This window comes from Anomalospiza imberbis, chromosome W (genome assembly GCF_031753505.1).
Source record: "Anomalospiza imberbis isolate Cuckoo-Finch-1a 21T00152 chromosome W, ASM3175350v1, whole genome shotgun sequence".
Classification (NCBI taxonomy): Eukaryota; Metazoa; Chordata; class Aves; order Passeriformes; family Viduidae; genus Anomalospiza; species Anomalospiza imberbis.
Window position 1 is genome coordinate 44,831 of NC_089720.1, and position 11,057 is coordinate 55,887.

Here is an 11,057-nt window from a genome sequence, read left to right on the forward strand (position 1 = left end):
GGAATGATACAGATGTTGATTTACAGGTAGCCCCTGCAAGGCCGGGAGAACCTAACCCTATCCTGCCTGCTACCCCTACTTCATCACCTGCTTCACCCAATCCTATTTTGTCTAATCCTATTTCACCCACTCAACCCTTCTCTCCCTATCCTCCTCTCCCACCATCACCTGACCCCTCTTCCCCAGGAGATGATCTAAATTTAACTGTGATACAAAGAAGGGGGGAGGATGAAAGTGAAGGAGATAGCGATAATGGAGATGAAAGTGAATCTGCGATACCGGTATCTCATAGGACTCGGAGTCGGTCAAAGCTCGCCCCAGTTTTGGCCAGGAAAGATCTGGGTAGTCAGAAGCAAACTGTGATTGCCCCCTTACGACAGGGAATAGGAGCGGAGGGGCCAGTGTTTGTAAAAATACCCTTTTCGCCTGCTGATTTAGTAATTTGGAAACCATCGGCTGGAACTTTTAGGGAAAATCCTGATAAAGTGGCAAGGGTGGTAAAAATGATTATGAAAACTCAGAATCCAGATTGGGATGATATACAAGTAATATTAGATACCCTAATGGATTCTACAGAGAAAGAGATGGTACTTAAAGCAGCCAAGGAAAGGGCAAGGGAGGATATCAGAAATAGGCTCGTAATGGGAACTCTAGATGATAATTTTCCAACCGAGGATCCAGGGTGGGATCCTAATGCACCTGGGCATATGGGGAGGCTGAAGAAATATCAAGAGTGGGTCCAGATAGGGGTTCAGAATGCTGTGCCTAAGACTATAAATTGGTCTAAATTGTATGAGATAAGGCAGGAGAAGAAAGAATCCCCTACTGCATTTTTTGAAAGGCTTAAGGAAGCAGCGAGAAAATACACAGATCTCCAAACAGATGCACCACAAGCAAAGATTCAGCTCGCTCTCATTTTCCTGGGGCAGTCACAGGATGATATTAGGAGGAAATTACAAAAACTAGAAGGGAAGGAATTAAGAAATCTGGATAAATTGCTCGAAGTAGCCTGGAAGGTATACAATAACAGAGAAAAAGAGACCAGTAAAAGGCAACAGCAAAATCTCCTGGCAGCAATACAAGGGAAAGGAAACCCAGGCATCAGAGGGAGGGGTAGGGGTGGCCGCGGACTGGGGAGGGGAGGTGGGCTTGGCAGGGGACATGGGGGAACTGTTGTGCCAATATTGGGATTTAACCAGTGTGCTTATTGCAAACAAGAAGGTCACTGGAAGAACGAGTGCCCAAACCGGTTTTACCAGGGCAACCAGCCAAGCCAGGATCAGAATATTTCAAAATTAATGGTGCTGGGGGAATACAGTAGCTGACTAGAAACGGGATATACGAAGGAACCTTTAGTGACCATACAGCTAGGTGATAGAGCAGTAAAATTCCTGGTGGATACAGGGGCCACATATTCTGCACTAAATGATTTGCAAGGACAAATTGGGGACAAACAAACAACAATAGCTGGGGCCACAGGGAAGGAGGAGAATCGGCCATTCCTACAACCCCGAGATTTGTGTTTTGGAAATAAAGTCTTAACGCATGAATTCTTATATATGCCCGAGTGTCCAATTCCCCTTTTAGGGAGAGACTTATTGGCAAAACTTGATGCGGTAATAACCTTTGAGAATGGGGAGCTTTTGATGAAAATACCTGAATCAAAGACGGGACAAATTTTAATGATTAAAGAAAAAACAGTTCCCTCTATTCCTAGGGAAGTAGAAGATGCAGTAATTCCTTCAGTATGGGAAATAGATATACCTGGAAAATCTAAATTAGCACAACCAATACATGTCGAATTAAAGGAAGGGGCAAAAGCAGTACCAGTCAAACAGTATCCTATAAAACCAGAAGCACGGCAGGGAATAGTAAAAATTATTGATAAATTCTTGAAATACCAAATTTTAGAAGAATGTGACTCAGAATATAATACACCTATATTTCCAGGGAGGAAACCCTATGGTGAGTATAGACTAGTGCAGGATTTGAGAGCAATAAATGAAATAACTAAGGACATTTATCCAGTGGTTGCCAATCCCTACACATTGTTGACATCCGTGAAAGAGATATATAAATGGTTTACAGTAATTGATCTAAAAGATGCCTTTTTCTGCATACCCCTTGACAAAGAAAGTAGGAACCTGTTTGCCTTTGAGTGGGAAAATCCAGGGAATGGAAGAAAAACCCAGCTCACCTGGACACGGCTCCCACAAGGATTCAAGAACAGTCTGACCCTATTCGGAAACCAACTGGAGAAGGAGCTGGAGATCTGGATTGCAAATGGGCAAGTACCAAGAGAACAATACCTGCTGCTACAGTATGTTGATGATATACTGATAACCACAGAGGAAAAAGCAACCTGCATAAAGGTAACAGTCCGAGATTTTGAATTCACTGGGAATGGGAGGATATAAGGTGTCTAAAGAAAAAGCACAAATTGCCCAACAGACTGTGATTTACCTGGGATGTGAAATCTCACAAGGGCAGCAAAAACTGGGGACTTAACCGTATTCAAGCTATTTGTGCCATTCCAGAGCCCCAGAATCTACATGAGCTGCGAGTCTTCCTTGGGATGACAGGGTGGTGCCGCCTGTGGATCATGGACTATGGACTAATTGCAAAACCCCTGTATGAGGCCCAGAAGATGCAGCCATTTACCTGGGGCAAACCACAGAAGGAGGCTTTCCTCAAACTAAAGGAGGCCTTGACAACTGCTCCTGCATTGGGGTTACCTGATTTGTCCAAAGATTTTCAGCTGTTTGTACATGAAAGGCTGCATCTGGCATTGGGAGTCTTAACCCAACGTTTAGGAAGCTGGAAAAGGCCGGTGGGCTACTTTTCCAAACAACTTGATAACGTCAGTGCCGGGTGGCCTTCATGTCTGCGGGCAGTCGGAGCCACTGTGATCCTGATACAAGAAGCCAGGAAGCTCAACATGGGAAGGCACATAGATGTCTATGTACCGCACATGGTAACCACTGTGTTGGAGCAGAAGGGGGGCCATTGGCTATCCCCAAGCCAAATGATGAAATTCCAGGTAATCTTAACGGACCAAGATGATGTAACATTAAAAACAACTAACCTTTTGAACCCAGCCTTGTTCCTAGGTACAACATCTGAAGAAAGCCCATTGGAACACAATTGCGTGGAAGTAATAGAACACACCTGTGCGGCTAGAGCAGATCTGAAAGATGTCCCACTAGAACAGCCAGACTGGGAGTTGTTCACAGATGGAAGCAGTTTCATGGAGAACGGAATCAGATACGCTGGATATGCGGTACAGTGGTAGAGGCAAAAGCATTGCCACCAAATACATCCGCCCAGAAGGCAGAACTGGTTGCTTTAACCAGAGCACTAGACTTAAGTGAAGGGAAAAACGTAAACATGTGGACTAATTCAAAATATGCTTTCGGAGTGGTGCATGTGCACAGGGCCCTATGGAAAGAATGGGGCCTGCTTTCGTCTCAGGGGATGCACATTAAACATCAAGATGCAGTTCTGCAGCTGATAAGAGCAGTACAAAAACCTGAACAAGTGGCAATTATACACTGTAAAGCACATCAATCAGGAAGCTCTTTTTGATGCCACCTGCTGTGAAAGCAGAACCATTCCAGTTTTCCGAGCCTTTTTTCCATGTGTTAACATTATCGTTGTCACAATCTGGATCACTTCATTCATTAGATTTTTTCCTTCTTGCTCTTTTATCAAAGTCATGCTGCGTGTTAACAAAAGATCTCCCTATGTTGCATGGACTGTCCCTGATATCTGTAGGGATAGCAAATCAAACTGTGTTCTTACAAGTGGAAAAGATCTCCCGTGGCAATTATTTTGAAACCTGGTTGGATGGTTTGTTTGACATCTTAGTGTAAATACACCAAGATGATGCTTCTTTGCAAATTCTGTGGTTTGGAGTGACTTCTATGATTTTATCTTTGTTTTGTGCCACTCCGAAAAGCCGAATTGTTATATAAAAATTCATTTTTGCTGCAACTTTCCAGTTCTCAAAGCTCATAAGGAGCCGCAGAAAGAAACCCCATCCAAAGACCACCTCCATTCTCCAAATTGAGAATGCACTTGCAAAATTGTTGGAGGGATGTCTTTTGGAATCAACCATTTGTTCCCTGTCAAATTCAAACATGTTGAAAAGGGCTTTTCTGGCCTTGAGTGTTTCAGCCTGATGGTGTCAACCCTGATGTGCTGCCCAGAGTTTCCCAAACATTTCTGTTGCATCCCAGGTTTAGGTTCACATGGGTTTTTCCTTTGTTAGTTTTCCAGTTCTCTGCACCCTCGTGCATCCCCCGGGTTTTCCCCTACTCCTGCGATTTCCGTGCCTGTGTTCCCGTTCTCGTGGTGCCACTCACCCCAAAGTCTCGTGTCCGCCCCTGCCGTGTTCCCATTGGTCGCTGCAGTACACGTCATCACCGCGATGTCTGTACCCATTGGGCGGGAGGGCTCCCCGTCCGCCCTGTCCCTTCCCTATTTGATCCCACTCCTCGGCATGCTCGAGGCCATTTGCGTCCGTACGAAGCTGGGAGCGGCTGTAGCCTTTCCATCGCAGCTCTCGCAGCCAATAAAGCATCCAGCCGCCACGCGGACGGATTTGGACGAATTCCCTGCCTCTTTGTTTCTTCCCTCACGCCGACGGCAAAGCGCAGCCATCAGCCCAACCCGGAGCGCGACAGCAAAAGCGCCCGGAAACTGCGGCGAGCCCCGGCCCCGACGAAAAGCTGAGACGCCCAAGCCGGGCATTCGGGAGCTGATCGGGGCAGACAAAGTAAAGAGCAGCCGCGAGTGACGCCCAACGTCCGGGCCACGGCCAGCGCAAAGCCGCGGAGCAGGCAGAGAGTCACCACAGAGCACCCGGGAGCCGCGCAGAGAGAGCGCCGCCGCGAAGCCGCGCCGCCGACCAGCAAGCGCCGCTGCCGAGACGAGCGAGCGCGATCCGCGCGGAAAACCGCCGCCGCCACCGCAGGGTCGCGGTCCACGACGGAAAAGTGCTCCGTGCCAGACTGAAAACGGGAGCAAGTGCCCCCCCGAAGTAAGTCAGTGACGTCTCCGCCACCCACAGGAAAACACGCTGTGTTTTCCCGCGTGGGACTGGAAGCGCAACCATTCACGGCTACGGAAAGCCGAAGAACGGACGCTTCCCGGGAAAGAAGACCCTGGTAGCAGCTTTTATTTGCGAAGATTCCGGTTTGGTGAGTGATTAGCCGCGGGGGGTACCCGGCTGATACTTCACGTGGGTGGGCTCTGCCGCATTTCCGGGGGTACGGATCACGCAGCGCGCAGCGTGTGCGGCGGGCCGCCGGGGTCTTTCGCGTTTTTTGATTTTTTTCTTTCGCCTTTTCTGCACCAGGGGTGAGGCTTTGGGTAGAAATAGCATGGGGACCACGCTATCTGCCCAACAAAGGGAATTCTATACCCAAATTAAGGGGATTTTATCAGTAAAACATCCCTACCCCAAAAATTCAGTCAAGCAGTTTGTACGATGGCTCTGCTTTTCCTTTCCACGTGTAACCGCGGAGGATGCTCACAGAACAGAGTTCTGGGAGCAAGTAGGAGCCAGGTTAGCAGAGGGAATTGACAAGGATCCCTCTGTGAAAGATTGTTTCCCAAAGCTCCATTTGCTGATCTCGGAGGTTGTAAAAGCAGGGTCCGCGCGAGAAGCGGCCGAGGAAAGGAAAGAGCCATCGGGCAGAACTGTTGTTTCCCTTGAATCCATTTCCCCATCCTCTCCTACCCCTTTTTCCCCTAAACCGGGTAGGCAGAGGGGAGTACTCCGCCGCTCTGAGGCGCAGGGCAGCTCCACAGACGTGGACCGTGCTCCTGGCTCCCCCGAGCCGTCCCGGCACCCCCGCCTTGGTGGAATTAGCTACTCTGCTGAGGAACTAATCCCAAACCCCTTTTCCAATCCCTTTTTCCCAGTTAGAAATCCTAGTTCTGGCGCTACCCCGCGCTGCTCTGCTCCCCTGAATCCCTTTCTTTGTCCCCCTGAGGAAGCCGCAGCCACGTGGCTAGGGCCTCTGTCTTCCCAAGATAGAGGGCGGCCACGTGGAGAGGCTTCTTCTCCCCATAATCCCTTTGTCTTCTTTGTTCCCTGTATCCCCACCTTTGACCCCACCCCTTCCTGTTTCCCTGTGGGTGTGGGCACCGCCCACTCCAGGCATCGGGTTGCCACCCCTCCCCCTGTTCCCCCTCGGGTGGGCGTTCCCTTCTTCCATGTCCTGCCTGCTGTAACATCAGCCCCACCCTCCCCCAACAGGGAGGGCTCTGTCACCTCCGCCCCGCTGTCCCAGGGAGAAGATTCTCCCCGCCCTGTCCCACGTACCGTGCCCCCACGTCCTCCCGCTCCTCGGATACCCAGGGGGGGAGGGGGGAGTAGGGGAGAGGGGAGGGGACGGGGCCTAATCTATGAAGTCGAGCAGTCGCTCCACACTCCAGCCTCCTACGCCAGGGGAGGGGAAAACCCTACATGGACACCCCTTCCCTATGAATCCATAAAAGAGGTCTGCAAAACATCACGCGATTTTGGACAAAAAAGCCCCTTTTTTAAAGGCATTTTAAAAGCGACTTTAACGTCTAGAACCGTAGTGCCAGCAGACCTTAAGTGTCTGTTTAGCTGCCTGCTTCTCCCATCAGAATACAGCCTGTGGGAGAGGAGGTGGAAGAAACTGGCAGCAGACCTGCTTCCCGAAATCCTAGAAGGGCCTTACAGCCTGGATTTCGCGGAAGAACCGATCACTTTGGACCATCTTGTAGGTGAAGGAGAATGGAGTGAAGGGCAACTTCAAGCTCGGGGAATTCCAACGGCCGTGCTGGACGTGTCCATGGGTGCAGCAGAACGTGCGTACCTGGGCATGCCCACCAAGGACCCGATGGTTCCCTATACAGCGATTAAACAAGGTGTCGCAGAGCCTTTTGTAGATTTCGTAGACCGGGTCCGGGCAGCAGTCGAGAGACGGGTGGAGAGACCTGAACACTGAGACGGGCTAGTCCTAGAAGTGGTGCACATGAAGGCCAACACCATGTGCAAAAGAATCATCCTGTCGCTGCCGGCCTCACCAGCGCCGACCCTCGACCAGATCATCGAGGAGTGCACCCTGAAATCACACCTGATAGAGGAGGAGGCCCCAAAGAGACCTAAAGACAAGCTGGTCGCATCTGCTGTTGCTCCTCCAAGGAACTCAGCTCCGAAGCGACTTCCATCCACACGCCGGTGCTTCCACTGCCATCAGGATGGACATTTTCAGGATCGCTGCCCACTTCTAAGGACTATACCACCCAGGGCTGCGGGAGGAGGGAGGAGGGATGGGAGCCCCACAATCCCAAAAAACTAGGAAAAGAACGCGCACTTGCCTCGCGTGCTGATAAAAATGAGGCAAGTCGTGGTGCCGCGAGAGGAGCCGCGATACACCATCTAGTCCCATCTGTAAGCGGCTGCCTCTCAACTACTGACATCAGGGAGCCTTATCGGCTCCAACTCACCAATTCTGTCCACTTTCGTTCCCAGGACTGGCATTTCTTCATAGCAGATGCAGAGCTTCTATCACACATCTGCCGCTGTGAAACCAGGAGGAAGGAGGACCTTCTGAACTGCAGATACCTCGTGGTCGGAGACACAAAAAGCACCCCACTGGAGATAGAGGTTCCTCCGGTAATTTCCACCCTTAATCCGAGGCTCTTCTATCTCGTGGCACGCTGTGTCCATCCCCCCCTCTTCCTGCCTAAGGGCCAGGTTATTGCACAGGCAATTCCTATTCCTCGTGCTCTGTGTAATGACCTGGAACTCTCAGTCTTTTATGCTGGGAAGTTGGGAGAGGAAAAACCCCTCGTATGGTGTAAACTCAAGTGCGAGGGGCATTCTGCATACCTTCAGGGGATGTTGGACACAGGGGCAGATGTGACGGTCATCCCACCACATAAGTGGCCGTCACACTGGGAGCTGCAAAATGTGGCCACGCCAGTCTTAGGACTAGGCGGGCCCCAGCCAGCAAAGCAATCAAAAAATATTATCCAAATTAAGGGTCCGAACGGACTGCTAGCCTCAGTACGTCCGTTCGTGATCAATTGTAAATTTACACTATGGGGGAGAGACGCCATGTCCCAGTGGGGAGCCAAATTGGAATTTCCGGCCCCCCAACATTTTTAGGTGCGGCCACTGAGGAGCGCCCCACACAGAAATTAACATGGCTCACAGATAAGCCTGTCTGGGTGGAGCAGTGGCCGCTGAGTAAACAAAAACTACAGGCGCTCACAAAACTAGTGGAGGAGGAATTGGCAAAGGGACATATAGTCGAAACTAACAGCCCCTGGAACTCTCTGGTGTTTGTAATTAAAAAGCCAGGGAAGGACAGGTGGCGACTCCTCCATGACCTAAGGAAAATTAATGAAGCCATAGAAAATCTGGGCTCTCTCCAACCGGGTATGCCATCTCCATCTATGCTACCCCAAAATTATAATTTAGCCGTAATTGACATTAAAGATTGCTTCTTTCAAATCCCGCTCCATCCGGATGATGCTCCCCGGTTTGCCTTCTCTGTGCCCTCCATCAACAGGGAAGCCCCTATGAAGCGCTACCACTGGACAGTACTACCTCAGGGGCTAAAATGTTCCCCCACTATATGCCAGTGGTATGTCGCCAGAGTTCTGTCCCCAATGCGTGCCAAGTGGACATCCTGTATTTTCTATCATTACATGGATGACGTGCTGATTTGTGCCCCTGACAGCGAGGTCCTACAAGCAGCTCTGGAGGACACTGTTAGGGCCTTGTCGGTGGCCGGATTCGAGCTACAAAAAGAGAAGGTACAGTTACTGCCACCCTGGAAGTACCTGGGCCTAGAAATTAATAACCGAACGATTAGGCCTCAACAAATTCAGATAAGTAACAACCCCAAGACGCTGAATGACATCCAGCGCTTGTGTGGATCACTAAATTGGATCAGGCCATGGCTGGGACTCACCACGAGAGAACTATCCCCTCTTTTTGACTTGTTAGCAGAAAGGGAGGGGGATGAGGGTTTAAGTTCCCCAAGAGTCCTGACCCGGGAGGCCAGAGCCGCACTCGAGAAGGTCCAAACCACCATCGCAAGTAGGCAAGCCCATCGCTGTCAACCAGGGCTGCCTTTCCGCTTCATCATCTTAGGTGAGTTACCCCATTTATACGGTATAATATTCCAGTGGGACAAGGGCCAACAGGACCCCCTCTTGATAATTGAGTGGGTGTTCCTTGGCCACAGACAGTCCAAAAGTATCGCCAAGCCACAAGAGCTGATGGCGCAGCTCATAATACGGGCCAGGGCTCGTCTGCAAGTACTAGTGGGTTGTGACTTCACATGTATCCACCTCCCCATCAAAACATCCACGGGGAAAATGACCAAGGAGACCTTTGAACAGCTTCTCAGGCCAAATTCAAATTGGGCATCCTGGCCATCATCTGTTCAATACAGAATTCAAATTGTTGCCGAGAGAATTGCAAAGTAAAAAACCACTTAAAGCACTGACAGTGTTCACAGATGGGTCAGGGAAGTCCCACAAGTCAGTAGTGACTTGGAAAGACCCAGAGACTCAGTTGTGGGAATCAGATGTTAAAGTAGTGGAAGGTTCCCCACAAGTAGCTGAGTTGGATGCTGTCGTGAGGGCTTTTAAAAAATTCGATCAACCTTTTAATCTAGTCACAGATTCGGCATATGTGGCAGGAGCAGTGTCTAGAGCTGAACATGCAATTGTAAAAGAGGTCCCAAATCAAGTAATCTTCAGGTTGCTCACAGAATTAGTACACCTGGTTTCTAACCGTGAGCATCCCTTTTATGTGGTACATGTGAGGTCACATACGGATCTCCCAGGCTTTATTGCCGAAGGGAATCGCAGAGCAGACGCCTTGGCAGCCCCAGTACAGCTGGGAGGCCAGCCAAACATAGTCGAGCAGGCCAGGCTCAGCCATCAGCAGTTCCATCAAAATGCCCCAGGTCTGGTACGCCAGTTCCATCTGCGGCGTGACCAAGCCAGGGAAATTGTGGCCTCATGCCCCAACTGTCAGGAGGCAGCTCTACCAACACTGGGAGCAGGTGTGAATCCCAGAGGTCTCCGCAGTTGTGAGGTATGGCAGATGGACGTCACCAAAGTCCCCGAATTTGGGAAACTCAAGAATGTCCATGTAACCGTGGACACCTTCTCGGGAGCAGTTTTTGCCTCAGCCCACATAGGAGAAAGAGCCACAGACGTGAAAAAACACCTCATACACGCCTTTGCTACTTTAGGGGTCCCAGCCACAATAAAAACTGATAATGGTCCAGCATATACTTCCAGGGTGCTCAGTAACTTCCTGCAGGAATGGGGGGTCCAGCATAATACTGGGATTCCTCACTCCCCCACCGGCCAGGCCATAATAGAGAGGACTCACCAGACACTGAAACAAGTCCTCCGGAAACAGCGGGGAGATTGGGAGTGCTGTCACCGCACGAGAGACTCTGCAAGGCCTTGTTTACTATCAATTTCCTAAACTGCTCTTTTGACAGGCAAGAACCGCCAGCCCTGAGACATTTCAAACAACATCAGGAGCTCCAGCCAGAGGAGACGCCTCCAGTATTAGTGAGGGATCCAGACTCTAAAGAAATCCAGGGTCCATTCCCACTCTTGACTTGGGGACGGGGATATGCCTGCGTATCCACGCCCTCAGGAGTCAAGTGGATCCCCAGGAGGCATGTCAAACCTTACACACCAGGACAGTCAGTGAGTCGGAGCGATACAGTGCCAGTAGATGCAACCAATGATCCCACCAACCAAGGGGTTGCATCCAATCGCAGGCGCCGCAGAAAAGGGAGAGACTCAGTATCTCCCTAAAAAGCACTTTTCCCACATCTACCTCAGACCATGTATGTCTCCAGATCGTGTATAATAAAGTTGTTGTCCCAGTTCCCCTATCCCCAAACACCCAGGGAAGAAGCAGCTGCAGTACCATCCCCAAGCCCTTTCCATCTACAAAGCAGTCACAGCAGCAGAAGAAGCTAAGAGAAGAGGCCACTGCGAAAGAATCCCAACAGAAACAACTGTCTTTT